Here is a 13483-nt window from a genome sequence, read left to right on the forward strand (position 1 = left end):
AAGAGTGATTGACTGTTATTTTAATTTTTAGTTCACAAATCAACTACAGGACTTGCATATTTATATACAAGGTTGCTAATAATTAAGTTGAATACTGCAAAGCATACATTAATTGATTGCTTGTATTGTATTTGATTGGTTTGAATAGTTGATTATTTGGTTGTTTATGTTGTGGATGTGGATTGAATAGAATACGTAAGTTTTTCATGTGGATTGCCTACTCAACAAGAAAATAAGAAGTCTTTAAAAAGAATTGTAAAAGGTTAAGATTTCAAAAAGGGACTTAAAAGAAAAATTTTAAATAACCCAATTCACCCCCCCTCTTGGGACTACACCTTAGGTTTCAATTGGTATCAGGGCGAAGTTATAGTAAATCTTAACAAGTAGCTATATAAAGATCTAGATGGCACAAATAGGAGTAGATCCCTTTGGTGAGGGTCAATCCTCAACTAGACTGCCCATTTTTTGTGGACTCAATTACACCTTTTGGAAATAACGAATGAGAATCTACCTTCAAACAATGGATTGGAAGGCATGGGATGTTGTTAAAAATGGTAGTCTGACCCTACTAAACTAGTGGATGGAAAAGAAGTACCTAAAGAAGAAAAAGAACAGATCAAATCAGATTACAAAATGCTGCAAATTAACTCAAGTGCATGAATGCTCTATATTGTGCACTTGATGCAAATGAATTCAATAGAGTAATGGCGTGTAAAACAGCAAAGAAAATTTGGGATAAATTAGAAGTAACCTATGAAGGCATAATAGATGTTAGAGACAGTAGAATTGATATGTTGACTAGTGAGTACAAAGATTTTAGGATGAACTTCGATGAAACCATCACAAGCATGTACACTAGGTTCACACAGATCATTAACTCATTAAGTTCCTTAGGGAAAACATATTCCACCCATGAGATGATTTGCAAAATTCTAAGAGCACTTCCACCGATTTGGGAACCAAAAGCCACGACAATAATAGAAGGTAGAAACCTCAAAACAACTTCATTAGATGAACTCATAGGATCACTTCTAACCTATGAAATGGCTATAAAAGAAAGAAGCACTGAAAATAAAAATAAGAAGTTTATAGCTCTAAAAGCCTCGAAAGAAATTTCAAATGAAGAAGATGATGACTTTAGTGAATTAGAAGATGAAGAATTAGCTTTCATAACTAAAAGACTTGGAAAATTCTTTAAAAGAAACAAGTTCACTAGAAAATTCAAAGGGGTCAAGAGCTGAAAAAAAATTGAAAATAGTAAAAAGGAATACAAGAGCAAAAATGAACCACCCACTTGTTATCACTGTAAAAAGGCCAGATACATCAAGTCGGACTGCCCTCAACTCATGAAAGAAAATAAGAAAAAGAAGCATGCAATGAAGGCAACATGGGACGACACAAGTTCAAGTGAATCAGAGAGCGAATCCAACGAACAAGAAGTAGCAAACATGTGCTTCATGACACACAACGAAGAGGTAAACTCTTACTACTCTTTTTCGGTAGATCCGTGTACTGAATCATGTAATGATTCATGTGAAAGTATGCCTTCTTATAAAGAACTTCAAGTTGAATTATTCTCTCTTCATAATAAATTCATCAAGGTCTCAAAAAGGATTATAAGCTAGAAACAACAAAATGAAACACTTAGAAATCAGCTTGAATCTTTGAAAATTGTTGAAGAAGAAAAAGACCTAAAAATTGATGAACTTGAGAAGAAAGTAAATGTCATGTCTCAGAAATTAGCTAAGTCTCAAGAGAATGAAGATGACAAAAGAGAGCTAGAAATAATTGATCTTAAAAACTCAATTCAAGATAAGGAAAAGATTATTTACAACTACACTAGAGGTAAAGTAAGCTTTGAAAAAATGGTAGGACAACAAAGGATGGCTAACAATAGAGAAGGAATTGGTTACAATGGAACACCAACCAAAAGAAAGAAACAATTGTTTATAGGGTATTTTGTAAAGCAATCTAAACACTATGCAAGTACTTCATCCACAAACATTTATGAGCATACTACTTGCCACATGTGTAAAAATAAAGGACATATAATGTTTAATTGTCCACTCAAGAAAAAGTACATCAAAGTGAAAAATGAATGGAAGATAAACAAAAAAACTAGACAAGACTTAAAGAGAGTTAAGAAAGTTTGGGTTCCAAAAGTAACCACATGAATCCTCTCTTGTAGGTTTGCTTTAGGTCCACTTCGTCTAAAGAAAAATGGTACTTGGATAGCGGATGTTCAAGACATATGACGGGAGATAAATCAAAGTTCACTTCTCTCACTCAAAAGGATGGAAGATATGTAACCTTCAGTGATAATGCAAAAGGCGAGATCATCGGAATTGGTAAAATAGGTAAAGACTCTTCACTCACTATTGACGATGTCTTGTTAGTAGATGGTCTAAAGCATAATCTATTAAGCATTAGTCAAATTAGCGACAAAGGATTTGAAATAATGTTTAAGAAAGACAAATGCATAATACAGAATTCTAAGGATCATAAGACACTATTCACTGCACATAGAATGAATAATGTGTATTGCATAAACCTTGATAGCCTGATCTCTCATGATATAACTTGCTTAGCTGCCATGAGTGAAAATAGTTGGCTTTGATATAGAAGATTAGGACATGCCAGCATGGATCTCATATCTAAACTCTCCAAAAAGAATTTAGTTAAAGGCTTGCCTAATACCAAGTTTATCAAAGATAAAATTTGTGATGCCTGTCAACTACGAAAACAAATCAAGACAAGCTTCAAAAGGAAAAAACATATATCAACTAGTAGACCCCTAGAACTCATACACTTAGACTTGTTTGGTCCTACTAGAACTCAAAGCTTAGGAGGAAACAATATGCCTTCGTAATCGCTAACGATTACTCTAGATACACATGAGTATTGTTTTTAGCTAACAAAGATGAAGCTTGTAATTTGTTAATCACTCTATGCAAGAAGCTTCAAAATGAGAAAGGGTACAATATTTCAAACCTAAGAAGTGACCAAGGAAGAGAATTTAAGAGTCAAGATGTTGAAAAGTTTTGCAATGATCATGGTATAAGTCACAAATTTTTTGCACCTAGAACCCCACAATAAAATGGAGTTGTGGAGAGGAAAAATAAAACTCTTCAAGAAATGGCAAGAACTATGCTTAATGAAAATAACTTAACCAAGTATTTTTGGCCGAAGTTGTAAATACAGCTTGCTATGTATTTAATAAGGTTTCTATTAGATCAAGTATAAACAAGACACCTTATGAATTATGGAAAGGAAGAAGGCCTAACATAACTTACTTTCATGTTTTTGGGTGTAAGTGTTTTGTTCTCAATAACAAAGATAACTTAGGTAAATTTGATGCTAAATCGGATGAAGGAATTTTCCTAAGATACTCTACAAATAATAAGGCCTATAGGATCTATAACAAAAGAACACTCACCATCATTGAATCAATTCACATAAATTTTGATGAATCAAACCCTTTTTCAAGAGAAGTCAAAAATGAAGAAAATGATGATATTTTCAAAAAGGAAGATGATCTAGAAATCAAGGAAGAAAAAGAAGAAAATGAAGAAACCTCAGAAGATAAACCTATAGAAAATCATGAATTACTAAGAGAATGGAAGTATGTAAAGGATCACCCTCAAGATCAAATTATAGGTGAACCATCTAGAGGTGTACCTACTAGATCTTCTTTAAAGAATCTATGCAATCACTATGCATTCCTATCTCAAGATGAACCTAAAGATGTTGAAGATGCCCTTAAAGATGACTCTTGGATAATTGCTAAGCAAGAAGAATTAAATCAATTTGAAAGAAGTAAAGTATGACAATTAGTATCCAAACTTGAAAAACATTCTATCATAGGAACTAAATGGGTATTTAGAAACAAAAAGGATGAGAATGGTATAGTCATTAGAAACAAAGCTAGACTTGTAGCTAAAGGATATAACCAAGAGCAAGGAATAGACTATGATGAGACCTTTGCCCCTGTAGCTAGAATGGAAGCTATAAGAATGCTACTAGCTTATGCTTCCTATAAAGAATTTAAGTTATGTCAAATGGATGTCAAAAGTGCCTTCTTAAATGGGTATATTAATGAAGAGGTATATGTTGAACAACCCCCTAGTTTTGAAAATATAGAAAATCCTAATCATGTATTTAGACTAACTAAGGCTTTGTATGGATTAAAACAGACCCCTAGGGCTTGGTATGAAAGACTTAGTGGATTTCTAATTAGAAAGGGGTTTTCGAGAAAAAAAATTGATAGCACCTTTTTCATTAAAACCAAGAAAGATGATATACTCCTAATTCAAATATATGTAGGTGATATAATATTTGGTGCTACTAATGAATATTTATGCAAAGAACTTACAAAATGTATGCAAGAAGAATTTGAAATGAGCATGATGGGGGAGTTAATCTATTTTCTTGGATTGCAAATTAAACAAGTCAAGCATGGGACTTTCTTAAGTCAATCAAAATACATAAGATAAATGATACAAAAATTTGGTATGGAAAATAGTAAACCCATAGGAACCCCCATGAGTACCTCCATTAGCCTAGATAAAGATGAGAAAGGGAAACCTATAAGCATAAAGTATTATAGAGGTATGATTGGAAGTTTACTATACTTAACAGCCAATAGACCAGACATAATGTTTAGTTTGTGTATGTGTGCATGTTTTCAATTAACACCTAAAGAATCACACCAAATAGCTGTTAAGAGAATCCTTAGATATTTAATAGGCACCATGGACTTAGGACTATGGTATCCTATGGACACCGAATTTGAAATGATTAGTTATTCAGATGCGAACTATGTAGGGTGTAAAATAGATAGAAAGAGTACAAGTGGCATATGCCACTTCCTAGGAAGATAATTAGTCTCTTGGTTCTCCAAGGAAAAAAAACCACGTAGCCTTATCAACTACTGAGGCTGAATATGTAGCAGCTGGGAGTTGTTGTTCACAAACACTATATATGAAATAGAAGTTAAGAGATTTTAACTTAGAATACAAAACTATACCAATTAAGTGTGATAATACGAGTGTGATAAACATATCTAAAAATCTCATTTCACACTCAAGAATCAAGCACATTAACATAAGACATCACTTCCTAAGAGATCATGTTCAAAAAGAAGACATCATTCTATAATTTATCAATACAAATGATCAATGGGCTAATATCCTCACTAAACCTCTCTCAGAAGATAGATTCATAACCATTAGAAGAGAATTTGGTATACTACATAGTAGAGAAACTAAGTGAAATGACAAAACTTAAATAAAAATCTACAGTCAGCCAACTAACTCTGAAGTCAGCCGATTGACTGAATTAGTTTTCCTGGAACAGAAGCCAGTCAGCCAATTGATTCTAAAGTCAGCCGGCTAACTGAATTACACTTCCTGTGTAATAACCCAAATAATAATAATGGTATTTAAATAGAGAGAAACGGAAATGAGAACAGAAGCAGAAGGAGGCAGCAGACTTTAGCGACATTGCATTTTGGGAGTAATAACCGAGGAAACATATCAGGACCTCATTGACGAACACAGGGGATTCGTCAACGAGGGTACAAGAGGGCCTCGTCGACGAAGACAAGTTTCGTCGACGAGAAGATACCGAGAGAGAATTTTTGAAAGTCTGAAATTCATCGACTAGGGAGCAGGTTCATTGACGAACTTTCTATAGGACTCGTCGACAAATCCGACCCTATAAAGAGCAAAAACCCAAATTTAAACGCACAATTTAAGAAATCTCTCTCTCTCTCTCTCCCTCCCTCCCTCCCTTCAGTTTCTCTCCCTTATCTCTTCGATTTCGGCTCCGTCGCTCGCCAGATCGAAAATCTAAGGCCACCACGATGCTCCTGGGGAAGTTCTCTCCAAATCTACCAGAGCGGATCGTTGGTGGAAGCTAGTTGAAATTCATCCCTGAGTTAAGGTAAGGCTTTTTATGCCAAATTTGGTCTTATTGTAGTTATAGAAAATGATATTCACATGAAAATACTGAAGTTTAGTACTGAGAGTTTTCATTTTTAGGGTATTGATAAGGAAATCCTACGGGTGTGAGTCCACGAATATATAGGGGCTTTTTAGTTGCCAAGTAAGGGAATAAACTAAAGCGGTTATTTTTCCACATGTATTATTATTATTATCAGCAAAGTAATTTTTAGGAAATATGCATGATATTTGAATATTATCGAAAAAATGCATGTTATTAGGGAAATACTGCTATTGTACGGAAAATATGATTTTAGAATGAAATGTACAGAACTACTTAACTTTATGTGGCATGAACGTTATTTTTCATGGAAGGTAATGATATGACAAATTTTATGAGTAAAACATGTTTTCAGGAATTATAAAAAGATACAGTATATTATAATGATTTTGACAAGTACATGATAATTGATTTATTTTCAGCATGATATGTATGAAATGCTCAATGTGAGGTCGTATTTATGAAATGTTCGGTGCGAGGCCGTATTTATAAAATGTTAGGTGCGAGGCCATATTTATGAAATATTCAACACGAGGCCGTATATATGAAATGATATCGACGCGAGGCCGTATTTATGAAATTATGAAAATGCTATAATATCATGTATTATATGATATCAGAACCTGGATGTTGGTTTAGTTCAGTTCAAGAGCATGGTACCGTAGCTTATAGATCATATATCTATGATCAAATTGGTTCTAACCACCCCATGAGGGGGTGGGAGATGGATAGTTGATGTGGCTTTCAGTGTAGAGTTGTAGATGTCCACCTAACAGTCCGAACCAGGGTGTGGCGGGTCCATCGTACTTACAGACATTTTTGACTCGGTAGTGGTCGGCCAGCCATTGTCGGGTCCCACCTTTGGGCTGCACAACCCGTCATAGGGGGTAATACATGAAATCAACTAGCTATTCGTCCTGAGTATGTTTTCAGTATTATCAGCTATAACAAACGTTTTATGAACGATATGATTTATTAGCAATTATGAAAGTATATGATTATTCAGTACGATATGATGAATGTTTACAAATATATGAAATATACTGTATATGTATAATTGCATTAAATGTTCATGTTGCCACACAATTTTATTTTCCCTTATTGAGAAGTGTCTCACCCCCGAACTTAATTAATTTTTCAGGAGACCCTGAGAGACCGGCAGGTCGTGGCCGTCGTTGAGTTTGTTACCCTGCTAGGAGGGTAAGATTTTGTACTAGGATTAGGATTATTTTTGGTTGTGAGATCCTAGCTATATTTGGAATGTTATGGGAGATTGTATATATATATATATTGTTTCTTGGTGTAAGTAGACTCTGGTATTATGTTTTATGGTTGGGTGGTTGTAATTTTATACTTACTGCTACTTAGGTTTCTGTTGTGAATAACAGGTGTCCCCAATACCCGCGGGTTCAGGTTGATTATTTTATTTATTATGTTTCATTTTATATTAAGATAAGCAGGTCGTTACATCCTGGACTAGAGAGCAGTCAGCCAATTGACCTTGAGGTTGGCCGACTAACTGACGGAAAAACCCTAGGCTCATTTATTAAAACCCGAGCCATTCGAGTGGTCAGTCAACTGACCTAGGGTTTGTCTCTTCGTGTGCTCTCACTCTCTCCCTTTCCTCAGCTTCCTTTCATCCAAAAACACCAAGAATCTCATCTTTCTTCTTCCAAATCTTGCAAAATCTCAACCTTTCCATCTACGGTTATCCATAGAAAACATCCAAAATGCCAAGAACCAAATCAGTTGGCTACAAGAAACCGTCCACCTCTACTCAAGCCACTAAAGATCCTTTGATTGAACAATGGCTTGTAGCCCTGCACGCCAAGACCTTTTATCGAAATTATCTAAGCACAGTGGATCCTATTCTCGATAAAGTCCTTGATGTTTCATTTTTCACTTTTGATTTCCCTCATATAATTTCTTTATTCAAGACTCTAGGATGGAAAATTTTCATTTTCTATCAAGCCAAAGGACATTTTCCCAATCTCATAAAGATTTTCTATGCAAACCTTGTCAAGGAAGAGATTGGCCTATCGACTAAAGTAATGGGAAAATCCATCTCCCTTACCTCTGAGTCCCTTGGAAAGATTTTTAAAATTACCAAAGGAGATTTTGAATGTCCTCTTTTTGGTACTTCTTGGATTCTAGAACAAGGCTTTACTCCAAAAGAATTTCTTCCTCTGATTTTGGAAAATAAGCCTGTTTTTTGTTTTTGACAATCCTTCATTATACAAACACTTGAACCTTCAAGCTTAAACTTTACAAAAAATCATCACTTATAATATACTTCCTCAGGCTGGATCACATGCATACATCTCCTATGCAGACTGCTTTGTCCTCTGGTGCTTGCTCAAGGGCAAGAAACTAGACCTACCTAGCCTTATGCTTAGATGGATGATATCAAGGGTAGAAGCATGACGAGTCACCCTTCCATATGGAGGTATCCTAAACTAGCTTTTTGCCAAACTCCAAATATCCTCTCCTACTGATTTCTTTGTGAAACACACCCATTATGACATCTTTAATTCCACAACTCTCAAGTTAATGGGTTATGAGAAGTATGAGGATGGTCGGATTCTAAAGGGAGGTGGGAGTCAAGTTCAACAACCCCCAATTCCCACTACTCCCACATGGTTTAATCCGTTCTATCAGCAATTCACCACTTTCAGCCAAACCATGCAAACAAGACTTCAATCCCTCCAAACCAACTTTTCTTCACTTCAAGCAAATTACTCCTCACTTGATGAACGGTTGAGCAAAATTGAGCAACATTTAGTCAGCTCCTCTCGTCCAGCTGATCCTATGGATATCAGTTCAGCTCCTGCTAGTGATGATGAAGATTCCAAGGAGAAGAGTGAAGCGGAAAATGGCAAGGATTGAAGAAGCAGCAAAGGATTTTTTGCTCATGATATATGATGTTTTTACACTTCCACTTGCAAGCTTGTAATTTTTTGCTTGTACTTTGATATTTTGCCTGTATGATTTATCTCTTTCCCCTTCTTTTTGAGTGATGTCCAAAGGGGGAGAAATTTGAGAAGAGCAAAGATGTAATGAATTGTTAAGTTTGTATGCTATAATAGTCATGTTAATTTTGTATGTCATAATAGTCATGTTAAGTATGTATGCCATATTGAATAGTCACGTGCTCAGTAGGAATACTCTTTATGTATATCCATACATCCTTAAGTATGTATGCCATATTGAATAATCACATGCTCAGTATGAATACTCTTTATGTATATTCGTATATCCTTAATCTTATGTTGAGTATGTTACTTGTATATTGAATATCTTTGATTTTGACTTAGAACACATTGACATTTTTCACATAATATATGACTCTGATGTCACATGTTTAAAATGTTGAAAAATTAAAATTGATGTCACATGTTTAAAATATTGAAAGAATGCTTACAGTAAGGAGGGGCCTTTTCATAGGAACCCTCATCTTTGCTCCTCGTTTGTCATCATCGAAAAAGGGAAGATTGTTGGCCTAACTGGGTTTTTCAATCTTATTTTGATGATAACAAATTAAGGATGTTTTAACATATGTTGTTGAGTGGCTTTATTTCAAGTCTAAGTAAAAAGACACTCATGGTTAATCATGAAAGTAAGTTGGAAATCAAAGTCGATCAAATGAAAACTTCTTAGTATATTGAAGCAATGAATGACAAATGAAGAGCTTAAAGGCTAAGTAGAACTTGAAGTAAAAGATTGAATCTCAAGAGACTAGAAAACTTAGTGGTTAATGAGATCATGCTTAGAAGGATATTTGTAAGTACTTCAATTCATTACTATTTAAATATGTGAAGCTCCTTAAGATACAAAGACTTAGAGACCAGCACTTGAAAAACCCTTGAAAATGTTTTTAAAAAGTTGTATTTGAGTTTTTCATGTAAACTAGATTTTAAAAATCAGAAATAAAAATATTTGAAAAAAGAGGACTGGTGTATCCCCATTCGGCAAGGCATAGTCACCTTCTAGCCCTCCATTATTTTGCGGTGTAAATTAAACTCATTGGAAAATTAGAATGAGCATATTTATATAATCTATGGATTGGAGGGCCTGGCATGTGACTACTAAGGGAAGATGTGCACAAATAAATGAAAATGATTTTAATATGATTAATTCTAATGCCATGTATTTATTATATTGTGCTTTAGAGACTAACATTTTTCAAGAGATCAAGGCTTGTTAAAGTGCACAAGAAATCTGGGTAGAGCTAGAAAGGAAATATGGAGAGACCCAGGAAAAAGGAAATGCCACTTCAAAAGCTCCAAGCTTTAATAATCTGGAAGTGGCAAATCACAGGGATAGTGCATTTACAAAATAGGAGGTATATGATCCTATCTCAGCCTCTATAAATTATGTGATACATTTGATGTTGAATCATCTATTGAATATAATGATAGTTTTTCTGTTAATGCATACGATGATTCTCGTGCAGAATTTTGTGATATAACTTGGGATGAATCATCTGGTAAATCCTGTGATATACTGGCTGATTATAATGCATGCACTGATTCTAGTAACAATTCTTGTATTAAATTTTGTGATGAATCTTATGCTGAATTGATTGATGGGAGCATGCCTTTGAATGAAAAACTAGAAAAAAATTTATGTAAAATGTATAAGCTTCTAGATAGGTTGTCTAAGTAGAAAACATTGTTGAAAAGTGGCACTAACAGGATAGCAAAACAATTCAAATTATTAAAGGAATATCATGCTATCCTAGAGAAGAATAATATTAAAAAGATATTGAAAATTGTCTGCCTAAATGAAGAAATAGATGATTATTCTAAAGTTGCTCTCAAAATTAAAAATGAAAAGAATAATCATAATAAACCCTTAGAAATTTAAAAGAAAATTCTATTTAGTAAGGGTTCAAGCTTAATTCATAAATCCCATAGTCCTGCCTTATCAAGCAAACAAAAGATTAGTAAGCACATTTGCTCACGAATATACAAAACATGCTTATTTTGTAAAATGAAAAGGCACATTCGATATAATTGTGCACATAGAGGTGTCAGTGACATGGACAAGGAAATGATATGGGTTGTGATGAAGGCAAACCCTTTAGGACCCAAGGAAGATCAGATTCAAATAGAAACAATATAACCATTTAAGTCTTCCTTAGCTCCTAGGTTTAGGGGGAGCGATGACTACAGGCTTGGTAAGTGGTATATGCCTAAAATGAAATATCTTAGTATACACATTCATTACATTCTTCATTATACTAAGAATCTTAGAGTTAATCAAGCCAATATGAAAATTCAAGAAAGATATCCAATCCAAGCTTAATGCATTTATATCATAGTGATTGGGTGAAGTATGAAAACTTTGGCTATTGCATATCAAAGTAAAATCCACTTCCAAATGGACAAGACATCCTGCTATAATCAAGATTAGAGGCATCCATTAAGGAATTTAAACTTCTCACTGAGTTATATTAAATTACTCCCTTTGTGATTAAAATATAAAAATTGTCTAATTTTGGTTCACCTTCCTTTCCATAGGGAATCTCTACAAAACCCCGATCATATCTAAGTAGATATTCTTCCTCTCAATGGTTCGTATCCTTGCTTTAATTATGATAATATCGAGAGGATACCCTCCATTCGTGGAAAATTTGAAATCACCAAAGAGCAGTATTCAAAGAAATTGATATACTCTTTAATACTTTTTGCCAAAACAGTTAGGACAATATCTTTAGACTGCTTATCCTAAAAAATTTCCTACCTATCTAAATACTCTTCTGTACCCATTAGTGATTTAATTATCAAAGAGTATTTCTTCTTCCATAAGCTCCCTACTCTCAAGGAAAAACCATTAGAGCTTCATATCCTTTGATTGTGTTGAATGGCTAAATGGGTTGCACTAGGTCTTAATCTAGATGAATGCATATATTTCAAGGAGACCTATGCACATGAGATTAACATTAGAAGCCATTTGAACCTTTGCCTCTCACGCATATTGAGACTCATAACAATAGAGGCATTATTGGCTTAGTTCACTTAAAGAAACATCTATTGTGACTTTTTGGTCCTCTAAGCCAAAAGCATTCAAAGCCAAGATATAATCATTGACAGCTTAAAACACTTGGCTAAAGAATTAGAAGATTAAGAAAAGACATAAAATGAATAAGTACATAACTCAAGGGGAGCATTTCTCTTTCATGACTATTTATATTAAATGCTCTCATGATCATAGTTTATAAGCCTTAATGAATAACAACATTGTACTAAACTCAAATCTACCCTTTACTTTCTACTATTTATATTCTTTGATAGATAGATTATATTTTATGAATTGTTGCTTGCTACCTGATTGCATGCTTAGTCTAGAATGCTTCCTACATGGCGGATGCAGTTGATGAGAATTGCATGTTGGAAGTGGATATAGGTTCTCGTGTGCCTTGAACTAAATTATAAATTTCTGATTATTTGAACCTATCAGGTACAAGTTTTATGGAAAATTATCCAATTTACAGACGGCATGCTGCCGAAATTTTGACAGGACTTTTTCCAACATAAAACTTTGCACAAAGATGATTATGTTAAAATAAATGAGAAAATATTTTTTGAAAGGATGAGTGAAAACTAAATGATAATTAAACTTCATCCTAGCATAATCATCAAAGATTTAGAAAGGCTAAATCCATCCCTATAGGCAGCCTATGAATGACTTATATGCATCATTTCGCTTTTTGAATGTTGAGGCTCTTCTAAAATCCCTGAACATTATATCCTGTGCTCAAGGCCTTATGATTTGATATGGAATGTTTTTGGGTCATGAACATTATTGAATGCCTTAATATATACTCTATGATGCATCTATGGTCTATAGGGATAACTATACTAATCAATTGACTAATGTAATTGACAAATACTCAGTATAGTTGATTTTAAAGATTTGGATTGATGGCTTATACTACTAAGCATAATGAAATAATTCTCTATCTAGTATAAGCAGCTTATTGCATCTAAGCATGAATTCAAATTGATAGGGGGAGCATCCAAAATTAAATCTCATTATGTTATGTTCTCCAATATGTTTAGCTTAGATCTTGAATGAATTCATTATGGCATGTGCTAAAATGTATTGACTTCATTGAAAGTCTCAAGTTGAAATATGTTATTTTGCCACTTTCATTTGTTGTACCATATGATCTTGCATGTGATTGATAAATTTTTAGGATCTATATGGTTGTCCTATTATGGTTATCTTATGAAATTATGCCTAAATGCTAAACCAGAACATTGATGCTTGCTTGTGCCTTATTTTAAAAGATCTCTTTTCAGCAAGCAACCCCCAGTACCTTTTTACAAACATCATAAAGGGGATAATATATATATATATATATATATATATATATATATATATATATATATATATATATATATATATATTAAAATTGCATAGCTAGTTCAGTAACTTCATATGAAAATGCATGCGAACTAGTTAGACTGTGTTT

The sequence above is a fragment of the Malania oleifera genome, chromosome 9, assembly GCF_029873635.1.
Source record: "Malania oleifera isolate guangnan ecotype guangnan chromosome 9, ASM2987363v1, whole genome shotgun sequence".
In the NCBI taxonomy this organism is placed as follows: domain Eukaryota; kingdom Viridiplantae; phylum Streptophyta; class Magnoliopsida; order Santalales; family Ximeniaceae; genus Malania; species Malania oleifera.